This window comes from Leiobunum rupestre, chromosome 3 (genome assembly GCF_980474605.1).
Source record: "Leiobunum rupestre chromosome 3, qqLeiRupe1.1.hap1, whole genome shotgun sequence".
Taxonomy (NCBI): domain Eukaryota; kingdom Metazoa; phylum Arthropoda; class Arachnida; order Opiliones; family Sclerosomatidae; genus Leiobunum; species Leiobunum rupestre.
This window is the reverse complement of record NC_143386.1, coordinates 41,733,371-41,745,733: the sequence shown is the minus strand read 5'-3', so window position 1 is coordinate 41,745,733 and position 12,363 is coordinate 41,733,371.

Sequence of the window (12,363 nt, the reverse complement as noted above, 5' to 3'; positions counted from 1 at the left end):
CATCTCTCCATCCTCATCTTGAGCTTCCCTCTCCATCCTTTCCTGTCTTCTTTTCTGCGCCGCTCTCCTCCGGGGACGAGGAGTCATCGCTGTCCTACCTGCCACGATGCCATAATAGGTCCTCCTATTATGAGCCTGAGAAAAACGCGACGTCTCTAACTATAGCGGCAACGGGATCCGCAGACTATCTGCTGGCCCATCTCAATCAATGTTAATGCCACTCTCTCGTTCCGCTTGCGCTTTCATTCTGATTTTTTTAAATATTAGGAAAAAACCTGCAAAAAAGTGGTTGTATTTTCTCCTAGAACTATTTAACGTTGAAGGGCATTTTATCTCTAATAAGACGGTGACCATAAAAAGCTACAAAACATTATAGGAAAATGGGAAATTATATTTTTAACTATGCTAAAATGTTAGAAAAAACCTGTTAAAAAGGTGGTTGCATTTTCTCGTAGAAAATAACTATTTGCCGTTGAAGGGCATTTTATCTCTAATAAGACGGTGACGATAAAAAAAGCTACAAAAACTTGTAGGAAAATAGGAAATTTTATTTTTAACTATGCTAAAACGATAGAAAAAACCAAAAAAAAAGTGGTTGCATTTTCTCGTAGAAAAGAACTATTTACCGTTGAAGGGCATTTTATCTCGAATAAGACGGTGACCATAAAAAGCTAAAAAACATTATGGGAAAATAGGAAATTATATTTTTAACTATGCTAAAATGTTAGAAAAAAACCTGTTAAAAAGGTGGTTGCATTTTCTCGTAGAAAATAACTATTTACCGTTGAAGGGCATTTTATCTCTAATAAGACGGTGACGATAAAAAAAGCTACAAAAACTTGTAGGAAAATAGGAAATTTTATTTTTAACTATGCTAAAACGATAGAAAAAACCTAAAAAAAAGTGGCTGCATTTTCTCGTAGAAAATAACTGTTTACCGTTGAAGGGCATTTTATCTCGAATAAGACGGTGACCTTAAAAAGCTAATAAACATTATAGGAAAATAGGATTTTTTTTTCAACTATGCTAAAATGTTAGAAAAAAACCTGCTAAAAAGGTGGTTGCATTTTCTCGTAGAAAAGAACTATTTACCGTTGAAGGGCATTTTATCTCTAATAAGACTAACCATAAAAAAGCTCCAAAACATTATAGGAAAATTGGAAATTTTAAGACGATTTATAAGATTTTATTGGGAATACATTTTGGAATAAAGGATGTTCAAATTACAGGAAAATATAGACCTGTTTCAAATATTTATGAAAAGAAAAGTAATGGTTTTTACTTTTTGAAAGGAATTTGGTTTAATAATTGGCGGAGCGAGCGTCGATTTCCGAGCGTCTAAAAGAATGAAAAGTATTTTGTCTTAAATTTGTGTGAGCGGATAACAGCCGTAAATTTATCTACTTTTTGATTGCCATCGATATCAAAACCCGTCTTGGAAACGTCTAAGTGCTAGGATATTATTTGGTTTAATTCTTCCCTAACCAATTGTCGCCAAGAATTAGTATCTAAAAATCCAAAATAATTTCGATACCGATAAACACCGCGTGAGTCGTATATCGTATGCATTCCTTAAAATGGAATGTAGAAGTCATGGAATCAGTTGAAAATCACAAAAAAAAATCTTGAAAATCTAAAAAAAAAATTAATAAATTTCGAAAACCGGTTTTAACATGGGAAGTCGGCAGCGAAAACAATTCGAAATTCGCAAATTATTTCTTATATGCTCAAAATCTGGTTCGGGTTTTCAAAACATCTAAACCGGCTCCGGAACACGAGTATAGAGAACGCGTAGTATTGTAGACTTACCAATTTCGTAATCAGAGCACCATTCAAGCATATACCAAATGATTACTGACTAATTATACCAGTTTCAAAATGATTACTGACTGATTACACCTATTACAAAATTATTACTGAGTGATTACACCTATTACCAAATTATTGCGGTGTGATTATGGCAATTACAAAAATGATTACTGACTAATTACACCTATTACAAAATTATTACTGAGTGATTACACCTATTACAAAATTATTACTGAGTGATTACACCTATTACAAAATTATTACTGAGTGATTACACCTATTTCAAAAATGATTACTGACTAATTACACCTATTACCAAATTATTACTGAGTGATTACCCCTATTACAAAACTATTACTGAGTAATTACACCTATTACAAAATTATTACTGAGTGATTACCCCTATTACAAAACTATTACTGAGTAATTACACCTATTACAAAATGATTACGGTGTGATTATGGCGATTACAAATCGATTACGCAGTGTACAGTGGCCCATAGAGCTCGGCGTTTGGATAAGAAATAATCACTTTATTTATTTTTATCCACAAACGAAAATTATCCGGGAAAAAACGATTATTTTACATGTTAAATTGCAATACAGCCGTGGATAATATCCATGGATAAACAGTTAATCGTAATTTTTATGGTTAATCAAAACTTGAGCGGTTAATTTATCTGTTTCACCGAGCTCTAACATTGTGTAAACTTCAGACTTATGACTGCTCTGTAATCGGTGTATAATCCTGTAGAGATTTACGCATTTATTTATATATTAAGCGTCATACGCCTGTAATCGGTGTACAGAAGTTTAGGAAGTAGCTAGCTCTTCTAGTGTACACCGATTACGACAAGTGGTCATACTGCGCGCGTACATTTTTCTCTAGAAGTTTTCAAAGGTGGGTTTCACCCGTCTATTGAAAATGTCTGGTATACAAAAGAGAAATGCTCAACCTTTCGAAAGTTCTTAATTCTAAAGATATCTGCCAAATGAGGTTTTATTCGCGTGTTCCGTTACACCTTATTCGAGCAAAGGATGCCCTGTAGAACGATGGTTCTTCACTTTCGCAGATAGGTAAATCGTGTAGCAAGTATGTCCGCAAATAATCGCGCGGGGTAGGTACGAGTCCTAAGTAGTAAAAGCCGAGAGCCAAGAAGATAAAAAGCTTCTATTGCCGCGACAAACAAGGGTCGCGTTTGTTGGGTTGACGGTTTCGTGACCCGTCTCTCTTATTTTGAAACAGTAGCTCGCTCAGACAGAGGGAGGTTAAGGGTCATTACGGTTGTGGCTGAAGAGATCTCGTTCTCCGCTTCGCAACTGAGTGCTGCTCACTGTCCTCTACGATAAAGAACCCGAAATATAAACAACGCTAAACAGAGAAAGACAAACGTTTTGGTTTGACGCAATTAAAGTGGAGGAAGAAACGATCCTCAGATTGTCTTATTCCGCTCGCGATGATACTGGAATATTGCCCCTTTAATGACCGAGATAAGACGCCACTTTCACGTTCGCTTTTCTGCATTTCAAACGTCAAGAAGCGATACGAATAAGTAGCAGAGTCGTAGAATCACTGGGTGTAAAGTTCCTACACCCGCCACCAGCGCGTAGATTTAATGTTCTGTGTTCAAATATTTTAACACAGAAATTTCAGATTTGGGCTACTTAAGGCAAATGTATATGCGGATGAATGGTCAGATTCTGATTAACATCAGAATAGTCGGTTAATATTTTTGGAATAATTTATTCTAACTTTGTAAGTTTAGTGTAAACTAAGACATTTTTACAATAAACTTCTTAAAGGCTTAGGATTTCTTCTGCCGGTTTTCCTTCAAGTTTACTTCCCGCCGCGCAAATACCCTGGTGGTAGGCCAGCCGCAGATCACGTTGGCCTACCACCAGGATATTTGCGCGGCGGGAAGAAAACTTAAAGGAAAACAGGCAGAAGAAATCCTAGGCCTTTAAATATTTAACTCCAACTACTTGTTTAGGCTTTGAAATGCAACTTTTCTTTATTAGCCACTATTTTCGTCTTTTTTCCAATTTTTCACTATTTGCCACTGGCCAGGACTTTTCTCCAAAAAGGTGGCTTTTTAGGAACACTGGTAAATTTGAATTTTGGGTGTATATTGACGTTAAACTTGAGTAATCAAATTGGTTTCTACTAGCGCGCGTCATAATGCATTTTTCTTTACGCGCGTTATAATGTTTGCACGTCCCAAAGTTGAGTAACACACCGTTACGCGCGCTAGTGGAAACCAAGGCTAAAGCCCCATTTTCATGCTCGCTGGTAGCGGGTAAAAATTGACAAAATCCGCTTCCGCTACACACTTTTTCACTTTCCGCGTCGATCTGTTTCAAACAGATATTTTAGCTTTATTTTCACGCTTGCGAGTAGCGGATGCGAATTTTGACAATTTTTATCCGCTACCAGCGAGCATGAAAATGGGCCTTAAGGATTAAAAGTTGCAGTTTTCACCGGTTTTTAGACAATTTAAAAAATTATCGTACGCTTTAGCAAAATTATCGAAAAATGCGTAGTATATAGTACGCCGTTGAAATTATCGCACGGCCTAAACATAATTTCGAAATTATTAAGTGTACGATAATTATCCTACGTCTGGAAAAGTTGACTCAACGTCAGTTCAACAATTCTGCGTTAAATTCTATGAAACATTATGCGTTAAATTCTAGAAAATGCTGCGTTAAATTTTATGAAAAATTATGCGTTAAATTCTATGAAAAATCCTGCGTTAAATTTTATGAAAAATCCTGCGTTAAATTTTATGAAAAATTATGCGTTAAATTCTAGGAAAATTATGCGTTAAATTCTATGAAAAATCCTATGAAAAATTATGCGTTAAATTCTAGGAAAATTATGCGTTAAATTCTATGTAAACTCCTGCGTTAAATTCTATGAAACATTATGCGTTAAATTCTAGAAAATGCTGCGTTAAATTTTATGAAAAATTGTGCGTTAAATTCGAGGAAAATTATGCGTTAAATTCTATGAAAAATCCTGCGTTAAATTCTATGAAAAATTATGCGTTAAATTTTAGGAAAATTCTGCGTTAAATTCTATGAAAAATTATGCGTTAAATTCTATGAAAATTCTGCGTTAAATTCTATGAAAAATTATGCGTTAAATTCTATGAAAATTCTGCGTTAAATTCTATGAAAAATTCTGCGTTAAATTCAACTTAAAATTAAAACGTGAAAGTTCAAAGTAATGTTCAACGTAACTTTCAACTAACATTCAACGTACAATTATCATAATTATTTGCTCAGCTCAGACAAGCAACTGTTATCTGAAAATTGAAAATAATCTATTTTTCCAAGTCATATCGGCGAAATGTCGGCATTTCGCGGGTAACTGCGGGTCCCCCTTGTCGGTTTTGAGGTAGATTCATAGAGTCGTTTGGCCGCCATTTTGACAGCATATTTCGCCGCAGAAATGAATAAGCGGCGTTTGAAGCCATGACGCCCCCTTACTCGTAAATTCTCGGCCGCGACTACCCAGATATGCTTTTTTGACAGTTGAAAATGAAACGCTTCGAGTATTACAATAATTCTCTTGTTCCGCGAAAACTGTCTTTTTAAGAGATGGACCCGTCCGATTCCCGAATTTATGACTTTCTCGGGGGATGGCGGGGAAAAGCAAATGTTATTTTTAATTAATTATTTTTGGTTGAAAATTAAACCTCAATTTTTTTCATACACTTATCATTAGCGCGAAAATAGCGGTTCGGTTTAGAAGGTGGGTAACATTTAAATTGTTTTTAAAGTTCTAAGATGGAAGATCAATTCGATACGTAAAAATATTTTGAAAGACAGAAGGCGCTATTTTTTAGTTAATGTTCTAACCGTGTTTAACTTCTCAAAAAATTATTACAGAGCTCCTAACGAATAAGGCACAAAATATATATTAATTATAGGATAAATATATATTAATTATAGGATAAATATATATTAATTATAGAATAAATATATATTAATTATAGGATAAATAAATATTAATTATAGGATAAATAAAAATAAATTATAGGATAAATAAAAATAAATTATAGGATAAATAAAAATAAATTATAGGATAAATAAAAATAAATTATAGGATAAATAAAAATAAATTATAGGATAAATAAAAAATAAATTATAGGATAAATAAAAATAAATTATAGGATAAATAAAAATAAATTATAGGATAAATTAATATTGATTATAGGATAAATATTAATTATAGGATAAATATTAATTATAGGATAAATATGTATTAATTATAGGATACATATATATTAATTATAGGATACATATATATTAATTATAGGATACAAATATATTAATTATATGATAAATATATATTAATTATAGGATACATATATATTAATTATAGGATAAATATATATTAATTATAGGATAAATATATATTAATTATAGGATAAATATATATTAATTATAGGATAAATATATATTAATTATAGGATAAATATATATTAATTATAGGATAAATATATATTAATTATAGGATAAATATATATTAATTATAGGATAAATATATATTAATTATAGGATAAATATATATTAATTATAGGATAAATATATATTAATTATAGGATAAATATATATTAATTGTAGGACAAATATATATTAATTGTAGGACAAATATATATTAATTATAGGACAAATATATATTAATTATAGGACAAATATATATTAATTATAGGATAAATATATGTTAATTAAAGGAAAAACATTAATTATAGGATAAATATATGTTAATTAAAGCAAAAACATTAATTATAGGATAAATATTAATTATAAGTTAATTATAGAACTAAATAACTGATTTACAAGAGTTAAGGTAAAATATCGAAATTTTAAATAACTAATTAAAATGAGTCATAACACAGAAGTGCTTCTCAACGGTCTCAATTCTACGAATTAAATTTAATTCAAAATTAAATTAATTTAATATTGATGTGCAATCTTCGTTGATTTAAATTTAAAATTTTCTAAAAATATAGGAGATATAGGATACCAAATATAATCACAGGATTTTATATGATCATTTCAGAATTGTTCGAAAATATTAGTTACAGGATTTTATAGGATAGTTTCACCCTTAGAAAATATTTCTATAGGTTTTCTATGAAATCTTATAGAAACGTATAGATGTCCTATAGAGTGCTCTATAAATATTTCTATAGAAAATACACTAATTTTTTCTATAGAAATTATATGGATTGATTTCTATGGTGTTTTCTACAATAATTATATCAAAATACACCAGTTATTTTTATAGAAATTATATGGATTGATTTCTATGGTGTTTTCTACATTTATTATATCAAATTATACCAGTTATTTCTATAGAAATTAAATGGATTGATTTCTATGGTGTTTTCTACAATAGTTATATCAAAATATACCAGTTATTTCTATAGAAATTGTTGGTTATTTGAATTCTCCAGATTAATTTGCCAAATGGAAGTATCAATTGGCACCAAAGTTAAAGCTCAAAATTATTATGGTCAATTTGAAAAACACCCCAAATATGTTGTTTGAGTTCACCCAAAGGGTTTATATTTGCAAAATTGATTTATAAAGGACATCGCACTTCTTCTATGGGATTTGGCTTTCGACCGATTTTTTTCAAATTGAAACATGTTGTAGGCTTGATCAAAGGAGCAAAATTGCCCATTGCCATTTTTTCCTAGCTCCTATAGTTTGGCCAGTAGCAGCGGTCAAAAGTGGAAGAAACTTACGTCGTTAGTGCAAGGAGGATAGGAAGGGAGGCTAAGTAGGAGGGATGAAGGCGCTAGCATCCTTGTAAGAAGTTCAGCGCGCGCTCGGCGGGAAAATTTCGGAAAAATGGCGGCAAGATTGCGGCCGCTACGCTACGTGTTACCGCCATTTTTCCGAAATTTTCCCGCCGAGCGCGCGCTGAACTTCTTACAAAGATGCTGGCGCGTTCATCCCTCCTACTTCGCCTCCCTTCCTATCCTCCTTGGTTAGTGTAGTCTATTTGTTAAAAGAAGTCTTGGCCCATCGCTTAGCGCTCTATGTTTGCGCGTCGCTAGTTCGGGCTCACTATCAATAGAGGTCTCTTGCCGAAATTCCGGGTGCTTCCCAAAACCGAGCGTCGTACTTGGTTTCGTTCTGTTCGTACGACGTTCTGATCGCACGATGAACGAACTCAGTAGATAAATAGTTAAGTATTGAGTCTTAACTGTCGTGTGACCGTGACTTTAACCGAGTATGTGCTGCATCGATAAATAGGTGTTTGAGCTGTTGTTGAGTGATCTATGAGCGAGTGTTGAATGTGGGATTCAACGAAATGGTTAATCATATATCTTCTGTTTTCTTTAGTATTTATTTTATTTTATTATTGCTCATAAAATATTGATTAATAAATAATTCCACGTACGAAAACTCATCGAATAATAAGTTGCGAGAAAAGAAATAATGAAGTAGAGGTGTAAACATCTTGGCAAGAAAGCTCTATTGACAGTGAGCCCGGACTAGCGACGCGCGAGCGTAGAGCGCTAACCGATGGGCCGTGACTCCTTTTAACGAATAGACTATACTAAGTTTTGTCCACTTTTGACCGCTGATACTGGACAAACTATAAGAGCTAGGGAAAAATGGCACGAGACAATTTTGCTCCTTTGATCAAGCTTAGCAACATATTTCATTTTGAAAAAAATCTGTCGAAAGCCAAATCCCATAGAAGAAGTGCTATGTCCTTTCAACGAATTAGTGGAAACTCTAAATGGGGAATGATAAAAGTGGTTCACTTTGGTGTACTATAGTTATTTCAGTGTGAAAAACACCCCTATATGGGTTTGAATTCACCCGAAGGGCTAAGATTTGCCAAATAGAAGTATAAATCGGCACCAGGGAGTGAAAACTCTCAACATTTTTATGGTTAATTTAAGTGACTAACTTTGATGTACTAGAGATATTTAAATTTGAAAAATATCCTAGGTTTTCTATAAAAATATCCTAGGTTTTCTATAAAAATATCCTAGGTTTTCTAGAAAACTATCCTAGGTTTTCTATAAAAATATCCTAGGTTTTCTATAAAAATATCCTAGGTTTTCTTTAAAAATTTCCTAGGTTTTCTATAAAGATATCCTAGGTTTTCTATAAAATATCCTAGGTTTTCTATAAAAATATCCTAGGTTTTCTATAAAAATATCCTAGGTTTTCTATACAAATATTTTAGTTTTTCTATAAAAATATCCTAGGTTTTCTATAACAATATTCTAGTTTTTCTATAAAGATATCCTAGGTTTTCTTTAAAAATATCCTAGGTTTTCTATAAAACCATCCCTGTACTTTCTGTAAAAAAACTCGTGTTTCCGCTCACTTTCTATAAAAATCACCGTTTTTTTTCATTATAGTAATTATTCTAGCTCTATAGAAAAATGACCCAAATTTCTATAGAAATTATATAAACTATTCCGAATGTAATTCTATAGAATTTCCATGGAATCTTTTGGTAAGGGCAGAATTATGGGAAAATATAAAAATTAGAGGACTTTATAGGATAGTGTCAGAATTAGAGGAAAATATAAAAATTAGAGGACTTAATGGATCATTTCAGAATTAGAGGAAAATAAAGAAATTAGAGGATTTTATGGATCATTTCAGAATTTTAAGAAAATAAAGAAATTAGAGGATTTTATGGGATAATTTCAGAATTGTTCGAAAATATTAGTTACAGGATTTTATAGGATAGTTTCAGAATTAGAGGAAAATATAAAAATTAGAGGACTTTATGGATCATTTCAGAATTAGAGGAAAATAAAGAAATTAGAGGATTTTATGGATCATTTCAGAATTTTAGGAAAATAAAGAAATTAGAGGATTTTATGGATAATTTCAGAATTTTAAGAAAATAAAGAAATTAGAGGATTTTATGGGATAATTTCAGAATTGTAGGAAAATATATAAATTTAAGGTATCATTTCAGAATTCTAGGAAAATATAGAAATTTATGGTATCATTTCAGCATTATAAGCATATATAGGATGAAAACTCTGTAATGATTAGTTTGGTAACGATGTAGCAATTTCTTGTCACTAGTCTCCCATTACCAAATAATCCCAAAATCGTGCTGTTGGATTTAGATCGAAGTATTTCTTCAAGTCGGGAAATTAAAAGTGATGCCCCGTAAAGAGCTCCTTGTAGCGAGTGTGAATGAGTCGCAAAACAATATTTTCCGAAGGCTGATTTTTGGCGACAAGGAAAGGGCGAGGCCCTCTGGTGATCGGCAGAAACAACGCCAGAAAATTCAGATGTAAAAGACGTAATTTATATATGACCACGCCGTTCAATTATTGGCAGAAAACGCTTATAGCGCATTGACTCGTTAGTATGAGAGTAGTGGAGGCTCGCTCAATATTCTGTAGGTCGAACGTTTTTAAACGTTTTCTCACAAAAAGGGGGTGTGAGAGGCGGCAAGACGAAATTGCCATTCAAGACGGATAGCGCCATTTATAACTCTACCCCTTCTCCCCTGATGCCAAATCAATTCGAAGGATTCGATCGGGACTTATAGGTTTAGTTTTGGTGTCTGTTCTAGTGCACTAGAATATGATATTTTGATTTCGCTAGAATGTGATATTGTTGGTTTCTCTAGGATGTAATGTATTTTGATTAGGTTACACTATGTGTGGTTTCTGGATTGGGTTACACTATAATGTGATGTATTTGGATTGTATTACACTAGAGTGTGATGTTTTTGAATTGGGTTACACTATGTGATGTATTTTGATTGGATTACACTAGTGTTATGTTTTTGAATTGGATTACACTATAATGTGATGCATTTGGATTGGATTACACTAGAATTAGATGTATTTGGATTGGGTTACACTAGAGTGTGATTTTTTGATTGGGTTACACTAGAGTGTGATGTTTTTGGATTGGGTTACACTAGAGTGTGATGTTTATGGATTGGGTTACACTAGAGTGTGATGTTTTTGGATTGGGTTACACTAGAGTGTGATGTTTTTGGATTGGGTTACACTAGAGTGATGTTTTTGGATTGGGTTACACTAGAGTGTGATGTTTTTGACTGGGTTACACTAGGATGTGATGTTTTGGACTGGGTTACATTAGAGTGTGATGTATTTGGATTGGTTAAATTAGAGTGTGATGTATTTAGATTGGTTAAATTAGAGTGTGAGGTATTTGGATTGGTTAAATTAGAGTGTGAGGTATTTAGATTAGGTTACACTAGGGTGTGATGTATTTGGATTGGTTACATTAGAGTGTGATGTATTTAGATTAGGTTACACTAGGGTGTGATGTATTTGGATTGGGATACACTAGAGTGTGATGTATTTGGATTGGTTACATTAGAGTGTGATGTATTTAGATTAGGTTACACTAGGGTGTGATGTTTTTGGATTTCGGGTACACTATAGAGTGCGATGTATTTGGATTATGCTTGAATATTATGTGGTGTATTTGGATTGGTTACATTAGAGTGTGATGTATTTAGATTAGGTTACACTAGGGTGTGATGTTTTTGGATTTCGGGTACACTATAGAGTGCGATGTATTTGGATTATGCTTGAATATTATGTGGTGTATTGGTGACACAAGAATGCCTTATAATAATCAAATAGGTTAGTATCCAAGTCACCTAGCTACTTTTAATCCCATTAAATCAGTTGGTCGGATTACAATGCGTAGGAGGGTGGTGACAAGCCCACGTGAGCCAACCGCTCCCTACGCTCACTATTACCGTTAACCTCGACCAGTATTTAGGGAAAGGGGAAACCCAAGATCTCGGAAGAAAACCCATTTCTGCGTTGTCAAACCACTGCCTTCTATAATACTAGGCCTAGAAATGGTAGCTACGTCGATTTTTTAAGTGACATTTTCAAACTGACATGACTTTCGCGCTAGATGTCGCTCTCTAGGGTTTTTTTGGTTTGGGGTAAAAAAAGGTTAAACAGCTGCGGACAATCAGCAGTGTCCTGTCACTGTTGGCTTCAAAACAATAAATGTCTTTTTTTAATGGATTAAAAAATCTGTAGAAAATCCAAGCTTATTTTTAAATAATGTTTTTTACTAAATCTATTTCATTATTTGTTAAGAGAAATTAAAGTCCTATAAATTGAATGTTGACATTATAAAGTGTATTTTCGCTATTAATATTTAAATTTTTCGCGTACGTTTGAATTTCCCGGACTTTCCCTACCCAAAAAAGTGACCTCTATCGGATATTTCAAAATCGTTATCGCCAACCCCTTTTTTTTCCTACTTCTAGGCCTAGTATTATAGAAGGCAGTGCTCAAACCATATTTAATTAAAGTGTCGCGTAACATTAAGATTTAAAAGATAAATAAAAATTTGCTACCATAGAAACACTTAGGGCTTTCAAATCTTTAAAAGCCCTCTTGGGGCAATTGAAACATTTGCATTCCTCGAGAATGTAATTGCAAATATCAAGGCTTAAAAAATGAAATAATCTTGTTTATATTTTGCATGGTTCCCATGTAATTATCGTTGGCCTTTTGAAGAGGAAAAAATGCCAGT